Below are 13,125 nucleotides of genomic sequence, written 5' to 3'. Positions count from 1 at the left end.
AAATCGTGTTTATCGTTCGTGTGCGGTTACCATTGGGAGTCTTGAGACTCGTGTAGATTTCCTACTTCTCAATTTGTCATTTTGGGGATGGATTGGCTATCACGTTATCATGCTATATTGGACTGTCATGCTAAAATGGTGACTTTAGCCTTGTCGGTGTTGCCTCGATTAGAGTGGAGAGGGACTTCGAGTCTTTTTACCAGCATAGTTATCTCTTATATGAAGGCTCGGTGTATAGTCGAGAAGGGTTGTCTAGCTTATTTGGCTTATGTCCGCAATTCTAGTGCGGAGGTTCCTTCCATGGATTCTATACCAGTTTTCCGAGAGTTTCCACAGGTATTTCTTGCAGACCTGCCGGGGATGCCATCCGACAGGGATATTGACTTTTGTATTGACTTGGTTCCGAGGACTCAGCCTATTTCTATTCCGACATACCATATGGCCCTACCAGATTTGAAAGAACAGTTGCAAGACTTGCTTGATAAGGGCTTCATTAGGCCTAGTGTCTCACCTTGGGGTGCGCCCGTGTTATTTGTAAAGAAGAAAGATGGGTCGATGAGGATGTGCATAGACTATCGGCAGTTGAACAAAGTCACTATCAAGAACAAGTATCCATTGCTCAGGATTGATGACTAATTTGACCAGCTTCAGGCTGCCACAGTGTTTTTGAAGATCAATTTGAGGTCTGGCTAACATCAGTTGAGGATTAGGGCATCCGATATCCCTAAGACAACTTTTTGGACTCGATATGGGCATTATGAGTTTCTAGTGATGTCATTTGGCTTGACAAATGCCTCAGCAACATGTATGGATTTGATGAATCGAGTATTCAAGCCTTACCTGGATTCCTTTGTGATTATGTTCATTGATGATATCTTGATCTACTTCCGCAGCCGAGAAGAGCAGGAGAAACATCTTCGGATCGTACTTCAGACTATGAGAGACAGTTAGTTATATGCTAAGTTTTCAAAGTGCGAGTTTTGGTTGGACTCGGTCACCTTCTTGGGGGACGTTGTATCAGCAGAGGGTATTCAGGTTGATCCTAAGAAGATTGAGGCTGTTCGAAATTGGCCTAGGCCTACTTCAGCCACAGAGATCCGTAGTTTCTTGGGATTGGTAGGTTATTACCGTCGGTTTGTGGAGGGGTTTTCATTTATAACATCCTCGTTGACCAGGTTGACCCACAAGGGTACCCCATTCAGATGGTTAGACGAGTGTAAGGCGAGCTTTTAGAAGCTCAAGACAACTTTGACTACGGCATCGGTGCTGGTGTTGCCCTCAGGTTCAGGGCCTTATACAGTATATTGTGATGTATTTCGTATTGGACTTGGTGCGGTATTGATGCAGGGTGGCAAGGTAATTGCATGTGCTTCACGGTAGCTGAAGGTTCACGAGAAGAATTATCCTGTTTATGATTTAGAGTTGGCATCCGTTGTTCACGCGCTGGAGATTTAGAGGCACTATCTTTATGGTGTGTCGTATGAGGTTTTCACGGATCATCGAAGTTTGCAGTAGTTTTCAAGTAAAAGGAGCTCAATTTGAGGTAGAGGAGATGGTTGGAGCTATTGAAAGACTATGATATCACCATCTTTTATCATCCCGAGAAGGCCAATGTGGTGGCCGATGCTTTGAGTAGGAAGTCAGCTAGTATGGGCAGCCTTGCATACATTCCAGTCGGTAAGACAGCGCTTGCATTAGATGTTCAGGCCTTAGCCAATTAGTTCGTGAGGTTGGATGTTTCTGAGCCCAGTCGTGTTTTAGCTTGTACAGTCGCTCGGTCTTCTTTGTTTGAGCGCATCAAGGAGTGATAGTATGATGATCCTCATTTGCTTGTCCTTAGGGATACAGTGTGGCATGGTGATGGCAAACAGGTTACGATTAGAGATGATGGAGTTTTGAGGATGCAGAGTCGTCTTTGTGTGCCTAATGTGGATGGACTTCGTGAGTTAATTTGGGAGGAGGCACGCAATTCCCGATATTCTATTCATCTGGGCACCACTAAGATGTATCAGGACTTGTGGCAACATTTTTGGTGGAGGAGGATAAAGAAGGATATAGTTGCAAATGTAGCTTGGTGTCTAAATTGTCAGCAAGTAAAGTACGAGCATTAGAGACCTGGTGGTTCACTTCAGAAGATAGAGATTCCTAAGTGGAAGTGGGAGCGTATCACTATGGATTTTGTTGTTGGACTCCCATGGAGTCAGAGGAAGTTCGATGCAGTTTGGGTTATTGTGGATAGACTGACTAAGTCAGCGCATTTCATTCTTATGGCAGTAACCTATTCTTCAGAGCGGTTGGCAGAGATTTATCTCCACGAGATCGTTCGGCTTCATGGTGTGCCCGTGTCTATCATTTCTGATCGAGGTATGCAGTTTACCCCGCATTTCTAGAGGGCAGTGTAGCGTGAGTTGGGCACGCAGGTTGAGATGAGCACAACATTTTATCCTCAGATGGACGGGCATTCTGAGCGCACTATTCAGATATTGGAGTATATGCTCTGCGCATGTGCTATTGACTTCGGAGGTTCGTGGGATCAATTCCTACCGCTAGCAGAGTTTGCCTACAATAAAAACTATCAGTCGAGCATCTAGATGGCTCCCTATGAGGCATTATATGGTAAACAATGTGGATCGCCGGTTGGATGGTTTGAGCTGAGGGAGGCTCAGTTATTGGGTACAGATTTAGTACATGATGCCTTGGATAATGTTAAGATCATTCAGGATAGACTTCGCACAACTCAGTCCAGATAGAAAAGTAATGGCGACCATAAGGTCCGTGATGTTGCATTCATGGTCGGAGAGAGAGTGTTGCTCCGTGTGTTACCCATGAAAGGTGTAATGAGGTTTGTAAAGAAGGGAAAGTTGAGCCCTAGATACATCGGGCCTTCTGAGATTCTTGAGCGAGTGGGAGAGGTGGCTTACAGACTTGTGTTGCCACCTGGTTTATCAGTGGTCCATCTAGTGTTCCATGTGTCCATGCTTCGGAAGTATCACGCAATCCATCCCACATGTTAGACTTTAGCACTGTCCAGCTGGACAAGGATTTGACCTATGAGGAGAGCCGATAGCTATTCTAGACTAGTAGGTTCGTCAGTTGAGATCGAAGAGTTATCCTTCAGTTCGAGTGTAGTGGAGAGGTTAGCCTATTGAGGCATCTACCTATGAGTTCGAGTCCGATATGCGAAGTAGATATCCCCACCTTTTCACCAGCACAGATACTTTTCTATGTCTATTCGAGGACGGACAATTATTTTAGAGGTGGAGAATGTGATGACCCAAAAGGTCATCTTATATGTTAGAACTCGATTCTGCACTCTTAAGCCTTAAAAATCTCATTTTTACCTTCCTCGATTTGTGTGCGTAGTCCGAGAGTATTTTCGAAAAGCTTTTATGTTGAAGTTGATAAAAATGAGAATTTTTACCTTAAAAGTTGATTTTAGTTGACTTCGGCCAAGATTTTGGGTAAATGAAACCGGACCCATATTTTGACGGTCCTAATGGGTCCGTAATGAAATATGGGACATGAGCATATACCCGGCATCGAATTCCGAGGTCCCTAGCTCGAGTTATGAATTATTGTTGAAAATTAAAAAACTGAAAATCTAATGGTTCTAAAGAATTGATTGATGCTTGGCCTTGTTGATACTGGGTCCTTATTTTGGTTTCGGAGCCCGATACTGGTCCAATATAATATATATGACTTATCTGTGAAATTTAGTGAGAAACGGAGTTAGTTTGATATGATTCAGACGTCTGGTTGAGAAATTAGAAATTTCAAAGTGTTCTTGGGAATTTCATTTGATTTGGTGCTAAAGTCGTAGTTTTAGGTGTTATTTTGGCAATTTGATCATGCGAGCAAGTTCGTATGATGTTTTTAGACTTGTATGCATGTTTGGTTTGGAGCCCCGATGGCTCAGATGAGTTTCAGATAGGCTACAGAGTGAAAATAGGACTTAGAACACTGCTGGTGCATTAAATTTTTGTTGCATGCCTCAATCATCGTATTTGCGATCTCTGAAGAGTTTGAATTTGCGAGCTTTTCATCGCAAATGCGAAGAGAAGCTGGGCCACCTTATGTTAGCATTAGCAAACTTTTCTCCGCATTTGCGATGGGGACAGGGGGGCAGTCTGTGCATTTGCGATGGGGACAGGGGGGGCAGCTCAGCTCACATTTGCAAGCATTTTTTCGCTTTTGCGAAGGAAGCAGAAGTGTGGGGAACCTCGCAAATGCAATGGATTTCCCGCATTTGTGAAGCCCAGTCGCATTTGCGACATCTGCAGCTGTGTAAAAGAGATTTAGACGAGATTTTTCTCTCATTCTTCAAATTTTCAAAACCTAAAACATAAGAGGTGATTTTTCAAAGAGCTTGTCTTCCCCAAATCATAGGTAAGTGATTCTAAACTAGTTTCTTTCAATCTTTCACTTCATTTTACAAGATTTCAACCTAGAATCTATGGTTTTTATGATGGAAAAGGGGATTTTTGGGTAGAAACTAAGGGTTTCAAAATTTGGGGATTTAGACCTCAAATTGAGGTCGAATTCCAAAACCAATTATATATCCGGGCTCGGAGGTGAATGAGTAATCGGGTTTTGGTCCGAATTTTGAGTTTGGACCAAGTGAGCCCGAGTGTTGACTTTTTTAAAAAATGGTCTAAATTGAATCCTTTGCTATCGTGGGTAGTTCCTAAGGCTTAAATTGAATCGTTTGGTTGGTAATTTGCTAGATTCTATTGGTCCAGAGGCTTGTGTGAAAGGAAAAACGGTGGTTGATCTTTGAGTTGCCGTTGGAGCGAGGTAAGTGTCTTGGTTAACTATGGCTTGAGGGATTAGGTCTTATTTGCCTATTTGTTACGTGTTTGAATGTTAGGTACAACGTATAAGTGAGATGACGAGTACATATGCGTTATTGTCGAGTTATATCATGCGAGTGGGTCCTATCCTTGTAATTGTTGTTTCTTTGATCTTATTATCCATGTTAGACTAGCTACTTCTTATGTTGAGTTAAAAATTTTAAAAAAAACTTCTTATGTTGAGCAATTTTATCATGTTTATGGACCTTGGTATTGAATGAGTATTGACTCAAAGTTGAGGTTGATATTATTAAATCAAACGTTGAAGTAAACTTGTTGTTTTCATTTCTATCTCCCTATTATTATTGCTTCTTGTTTTGTGAGGGAGAGTGTTAATGCAGGAAGGGTGATGTCGTGCCATGTTTTATAAGTGATAATGCACGAAGGGAGATGCCGTGCCATATTGTGAGTGTTAATGTACGAAGGGTGATGCCTTGCCATGTTATGAGACAGTTAATGCACGAAGGGTGATGTCGTGCCGTTTCTATTGCTTCATATGGTGAGATTGAGAGTAAAAACACGAAGGTGATGCTGTGCAGTTTTCTTTACCACTATTACTTTCTCTGTCTGTTTAAGGCATATTGATTGATCAAGTCCTTATTACTACTTTGATTCCTTATATTGTGATCCCCCTCAGCATGTCCCCTCTCAATATTACCTGCCTTGTTTCCATTATCGCTATTATTGGTATATATATATATTGTTAAACTGTTCATGATTGTTTTGTGGTGTCTTGTCCTAGCCTCGTCACTACTTCGCTGATGTTAGACTCGGCATTACCAGTACATGGGGTTGGTTGTACTGATACTACACCGCACTTCTGTGCAGAGAGTTTAGCAACTGGGCTTGATCGTCAGGAGGCCAAGGTAGATCTGCTAGCGTCCGCAGACCCTGGAGTCTTTTCCTAGTCTTGTTATTTTACTATTTCTTTCCTTTCAGAATAATGTATTATCTTTCAGACTCTGCTTGTAGTTAATCTTAGAAGTTCGTGAATTGTGACACCAGATTCTGGGTAATTGTGTACAATTATTAAGAATATTATGTATTTCTACGCTCCTTTTTAATTTGTTATGGTTTCATTGTTGTTATTCACCGAATGTTAAAAAATGGGCTTAATGATCTCTAACATTGGCTTGCCTAGCAAGTGAAATGTTAGACGCCATCACGATCCTGAGAATGGGAATTTCGGATCGTAATAATACGACTAGAAAAAAGTAATTATTGAATCCAACCGACTATTCCTATTCGTGTAAAGCTCCTGAATTGAAACAAGGAATCTAACTAAATCATTTTAGAAATAACTAATCACTAGTGACGTGTGTGTTACATGTGTATCACGTGTTAACAATTACATATTTTATATATCAAGTCATGAAAAGCAAAATAGAACAAGTTTCAAGTTTTTTCGTTAAGATTTAATTGTTTATTTTTCTTTTTCTCTTTTAGTTTCCACCAAATAACCTTTGAAATTTCAATATGATTCAATATTCCTTTTCGCATTCCTTTTAGATTAACGACGTGTTAGAAAATTATTGAATACATATATAGGAGTAAACATTGCTAATACATAAAGAACAAATAATCAATTAAACAAGTAATTAGACTGCATAAATAAATTTTAATAAAGGTGGTAGGCATATAGATATGAACGACATATTTCAGGAACTAACTTCTTTCATGTATTCTTCCATACAAAAGAAATTTTTATTAAGACAATAGTTTTCACCTAAAATCATTGAAGAATTACAAATTTTGTAAAATCAACTACTTAACTAGAAGCTAAGATTATACTTCGGAGTTTTATCAAGATGGAAAATCCCAAAATGCTTCTCGGTCTCGGCCCCGATCTTAATATTTTTATCAAACATAGCAAACAAATAAGTTTCTATAGCAGTTCCAGGCTTGTGTGGAGTTCCTGCACCTGACTTCACATGACTAATCAAATTAGTGTAATAAGTTCCAGCATTATCTATACTTGCTCCATCTCCACCATCAAATGGCCATCCACTTTCCGAAACAACAATTGGCAAGTTTTCTCCGCCAGCTTTCTCAATAGCATAATAGGTTGCATCCAGTATAGCGTCGAAAAGATTATGATAGCCCGATGGATCGGGATTTTGTTGTGTAAATAGTGCATAAGGGAGTGGCACATGAGCAGGGTCGCCAAGATAACCAAAATACGGATAAATATTTGCTAAGACAGGCAAGTTATTCTGTTTCAGGAACCCGATAAGTGGGTTAATGAAACTGCTTATATCGTCCCTAATACTGACTGAGAAGGTGGATATGTGTTCGTCAAAATCCCTGTCTCTATAGCCGTTGAGACCTTAACCTGAAGTTGAAATTTCGTTATCGCCTGTTGCTCGTTTTGCAACGCGGGGAGAAGAAAGGGAGCAAATTTAGATGTTGCACTATTAGCCGAGGATATTTCATTTCCAACATTTATATATTTGAACTTAACATCTGGTGAATAAGCCACAATATTTGCATTAACCCAATTTGTAGCTGCATTTGGATCTGTTAAAGCTTGAAGATTATCATTAGGAATATCAAGAATTATTTCAATGTTACTTCCCTTATGAGAAGTGAGTGTTTCAGCAATTGGATCATAAACTCTCATATTTGTTATGCCATTAGCTTTATAAAGATTTACAACATCTTGTGCTGATGGTAAATTGGTACCATTTTTTCCATAACATACTCCAATAGGTTGTGCCTCTGCATCATAAAAAAATGTTAGTGTAAATAAATAAATTTATTGTAGAATCAGCGACAGAGCCAAAAATTGTAATAAGGGAATTCAAAAAGTTCATACTTGTGACCCAAAGCAATTTTCTAAACTACTTATGTCACTACAATGAAAAGTTTTTCTATGTAGGGAGAGATTCAAAAGTTTATATGTATATGAAAAATATTATTCTCGCATTATTTACACAGTAATCCAATGGAAGGGATTCAATTGAACCCCGTCATTAGCCGTGCTTCTGCCATTGCATAAGTTCCCAAGTTGACACCCTTTGAAACTAAAGCACCTATTCTACACAAGATTTTATGTTATTGATATAGTTTAATCAATTATAATAGTTTGTTGACTATTTTTTCAAGCGACCAACCAATATTAATAAAAAAGCGATAATTACATTTTAGGTAATCGAGTTATATCAATATTTGTACATCAATAGTACATAGAACTTAAACTCATCTGTATAAATTACGTTAAAAATGTGATTTGCTAAATTTATTCCCCTTTCAATGCTTTCACGACCTATTTTCTAGAATCATGCACAAAACATATGGGATACCCCAAAAAGAATATCATTATTTGAAGGTATACAAAATAATAACAATAAAATGTTAAAAGTAAAACCAAGTAAAATCAAGATAATGAGATGATGAGAAAATACCTATTATTTGAAGGTATGTCATTACCATACCAACAATAACAAACATGAACAATTTAGCCATCGTGAAAAAGCAATAAGAAACAAATGAAATGTGTATACTTGTCACGATCCAAAATTTCCACCTTTGGGTTTGTGATTGCGCCTAAAGGCAAGCCAACTTTAGAATAATATTAATTATTTTTAACAATTTTAAATTCAATTTAATATCAAAGAAACAATGCGAAAGTAATTCTAATATAAAACAATTAATCCATAATACTAGCGATGTCTAAAAAACCATCTCAGAACTGGCGTCACAAGTGCACGAGCTACTAAAATAATACAAATAAAGGTTTGAATGAAAATAAAGCTGGCTGAAAGAAATACACAGCTATGATAAAGTGGAAGGAGACTTCAGAACTGCGAACGCCTTGTAGCTATACCTCAAGTCTCTTGTAAATAGCTGAATCCGAGCAAGTCTAATGTGCATCGCTAGGATCAACTCCAGTATCTGCACAAAAGAGTGCAGTGTGTAGTATCAGTACAACCGACCCCATGTACTGAGTAAGTGCCGAGCCTAACCTCGACGAAGTAGTGACGAGGCTAAGGCGAGGCAATGTAACATAACCTGCAATATTATATATAATAAAGCAATATAACAATTCTACACCAACAAGAAAGATAAACTGTAACATTAAATAAAATAGCTCAGTCGCCTATTCCAGGCTTCAGTTGTAACCAAGATCTCACACAAATCTCCAAATTTCCAAACTTCACATTAAAATAACCATATGTGCAGAGTATGAGAAACAGTAGAGTAAAACAGTAAATTTTCCAAATCTTATATTAAAAATCAGTAAAACATAAATGTCCTCCCTTATCACTGTCTTGTTGCGGCGTGCAACCCGATCCCACCTGTCCACCCTTATCGCAATCATTTATTTCACCTGTCCACCCTTATCTCTATCATTTATTTCAACTGTCCACCCTTATTGCTATCATTTATTTCACCTGTTCACCCTTATCACTATCATTTATTTCACATGTCCACCCTTATCACTATCATTTATTTCATTTATTAAAAACTTTCACAATTCAGGCCAAGCCTTTCACAATACTTTTATCTCAACAAATGTAAACAGAAAATCGTACTTCTCATAAACTCATCAATATTATCTCAAAATGAAACCAGCAGGAATACATAATATATATATATATATATATATATATATATATATATATATATATATATAGTAAAACAATGTCAACTCACTCAATCTTTATGTACAATAATGAAACCAAGGAAAACAACTAATACTTTTTCAAAAATAAATAAATAATTGCAACAAGGCTTATCAATAAATTAACAAGCCACGTAATCATAGAAACAACAATAAACATGAAACAATTAAAACATGAAGCACGTACCTCGCTTTACAATTTCAATCAATTACTCAACCACAACTTTCCCTTTTAGAATTTGGCTTTAAATCTACAAATCTATTCACAAACAATTCGAAATACTCAACACGAATCATAGGAATTAATTCCAAATGAATTTACTAATTTTTCGGATTAAAATTCGAAATTTAACCCAAAAATTGCCTCTCGGAATCTGACGAAACTCATAAAATCCGACAACCCATTCCGATAGGAGTTCAACCATACAAAATTATCGAATTCCGACATCGGATTGGCTTTCAAATCTTAAATTTTCATTTTTGGAAGATTTTACAAAAAATCCAAATTTCTTCCATCTAAATCCGAAAATAAATGATGAATATTGACATGGATTTATGAAATATAATCACTTGCGGATAGAGAACACTTACCCAAGTCGAATTTGTGAAAAATCCCTTTAGAATCGCTCAAATCTGAAACTCAAAATTCAAAAATGAGTAAAAATGGCTAATTCCCGTTTTAAGTATTCTGCCTAAGCAAGTCGCATGTGTCAAATGCGACTTTGTCTCATATTTCCGGGCAAACAAAAGCTGTTACCAGCCTTCAGTCAATCGATCATAACTTTATGTACAAATGTCCGAATGATGAATGGTTTAACTTTTTGGAAACTAGAATCCAATGGCTACAACTTTCGTGTTTCGTATATTCTTATATTCCTTATATACTTCGAGATATAAGCTTCCAAAGTAGCCTCCTTGCATCAGAAATTTTTGGGAAATTTCAAAACAACTTTACCAGCCCTTATTCAATCAATCATAACTTTTTGTACAAATATCCAATAATGAATAGTTTAATTTTCTGGAAACTAGAATACAAGAGTTACAACCTTCATGTTTTGTACATTTTCAGATTCCTTATAGATTGCTAGATATAAGCTTCCAAATTAGGCTCCACGATTGCACAGTTGCTGTCCAAAGTCAGCTTCTGCAGCAGAAAATTTCAGCAACCCCTCATTCTTCTTCTTTTTTTTTGTCCGAAATCCATTCCGTTAACCTTCTGAAATCTACCTGAGGCCCTCGGGATCTTAACAAATTATACAATATGTCCCAAAATACAGTACGAACTTAATCTAGGCTTCAAACTACGTCAAACAACGGCGGAATTACGAATCGCGCATCGAATTGAATTATGAGTTTTCAAATCTTCCATCTTCTCTATTTTGCGCCGAAACATACCAAATCAATCCGAAATGACTTCAAATTTTGTACACGAGTCATAAATGACATAATGGAGTTGTTTCAATTTTTAGAATCAGATTCCGACCGTGATATCAAAAAGTCAAATCTCCGGTCAAATTTAAGAAATCTTTAGCCTTAGATTTCTAGATTCCGCTAAATGGCGATAATTTGAACTAGGGACCTCCGAATTCGATATCACATGGCCAAGTCCCAAATCACGATACAGAACTACCGGAATGGTAAAAACTCGAATCCAGGTTTGTTTGCTCAAAATGTTGACCGAAGTCAACTCAGTCGAGTTTTAAAGCTCTAATTCATATTTTAATCCATTTTCACTTAAAAACCTTCCGAAAAATTATATGGACTGCGCACGCAAGCCGAGAAATTATTGATAGCGCTTTTCAAGGTCTTAAAATACCGATATGATTATTTAATTTAAAGATGGCATTTGGGTCATCACAATACTGTAGGAAAAAGACCAAATGATGGCCTCTTATGTAGGGGAAAAAATGACTAAAGTGTCCTATTAAAATTAGTGTAATTTGGTCGAAGTTAGGAATATGTAAAGTCATTAATATATAAACATATAAGCGTATATCACATGTACATAATTGGAAATTATTTGATGGACTAATTGAGAATTTGAGTTCAGATTTACTACTCTATTATTTATGAGCAGTTCCTCACAATTTTGGAATATGATTAGAGCATGACATACTTTTTAATATATCATCATAATATCTGGGGTTTTTTCCCTCACTGCATTGTGTTAGATGTCTAGCGATAGATAAATTATATTTTTTTTGTCAAATTTAATTGAATTTTGAGCTTGTGGTTTAAATGCTATGTCAATTTTAAAATAGCCATACATATCCAAGAGAAGTAGCACAAAAAGGGCAAACACAAAAATCATTGACTGCGTGCATTTGACTGCCTAAAAGTTATTCAGACAATGAAATTAATTAACTATATATGGAGGTGTTCATGTAAACCGTAAAACTAAACCAAATTAAAAACTTAAGTAAACCGACCAAAAACAAAAAAGATATTTGTTTGTTTGTTTGATTTGGTTTAAAACTGATAAAATTTTGGTTTGATTTTGATTTTAAGCAAAAAATAATTGAAAAAATCAAACGGAATCGACTATATAAATACCTATTTAAAACTTATAGTTACGCACATATATGTATGTTTTTACATATTTTTCTTAAATTCTTGAGTATGTTTTATTTTCTTTGTGGAAGTGGCTTTTCTAACTAATTAAGCATTTGTTACTGTCTGATAGTTTTATACAAATAATTTTTTTAAACTGTGTTTTGCAACATTTTCCTTTGAACACAGTAATTATTCCCTCACTAAGACTAATTATCCTTGTGAAATTGTTATCTAGTGCCTTATTGTTTAGTGGATGTTTTCCTGCAAAATATATTAAGACTTGTGAGTACACTGTATATCTAATTAATATAATTTTTTTCTCAATGTGGGTTTAATATCTAACGTTGGCCTTTTCAGTAGCCATATGATCAATTAGTCTATTTCAAGAATTTCCTACAATTTTTCCGATGTCAAGTAAGGGACTTGATGTCAAGACTCTGAGACTTGAGAATTTTCACAAAAAGAAAAACGATAAAAATCGGGGAAACTGTAAAATCGACAAAAATCGGACCGATGTAGTTTCTGTTATATTTGATGTGATTTGGTTCAAGTGTAGACATTGAAATTTTAAAGGATCAAGCTAAATTCTAAATTCAAGATACTACAGGACTCTTGAAATCTTAAGAGTCTATCAGGATTTTTTGGAGGTTACTCTACCCTAAACTCTAATGCACATCTATATAAAGGGATACATATTCCCTTGAAGAGGGATCTAAAAAATTTCATAAATTCTCGGGATATTCACAAAGGGATCAAGACATAAAATAATATCGTAATCAATAGATGTTCTTCTTGATAATCAAATACTTCAAGAAGAATATCCATACAGTGATCGACTTTCATGGAGATAAAATTGTAACGACCCGACCGGTCATTTTATTTTCTAGAACCCCGCTCTCCTGAATAAGACTTCTCGTACTTGCTTTAACTGATTTATGACTTGTGGGGATGGTTGGTTTAGGATTTGGAAGAGTTTGGATTGAAATCGGAACGCTTGGTTCCTTAAGGTTGGCTTAGAAGGCCAAGTTTGACTTCGGTCAATATTTTGAGTAAACGACCTCGGAATCGGGATTTGACGGCTTCAATAGGTTCGTATGA

General features: G+C 36.8%; 1 pseudogene; it reads right to left on the bottom strand.

Moving 5' to 3' along the window:
- Window positions 1-6,622: 6,622 nt before the first annotated feature.
- Window positions 6,623-8,315, bottom strand: LOC107761449 (glucan endo-1,3-beta-glucosidase, acidic-like; annotated as a pseudogene).
- Between the last annotated feature and the right edge of the window lie 4,810 nt (window positions 8,316-13,125).

Source organism: Nicotiana tabacum, chromosome 18 (assembly GCF_000715075.1).
Source record: "Nicotiana tabacum cultivar K326 chromosome 18, ASM71507v2, whole genome shotgun sequence".
Taxonomy (NCBI): domain Eukaryota; kingdom Viridiplantae; phylum Streptophyta; class Magnoliopsida; order Solanales; family Solanaceae; genus Nicotiana; species Nicotiana tabacum.
The sequence above is the reverse complement of the archived record's forward strand: the minus strand, read 5'-3'. Positions and strand labels throughout refer to the sequence as shown.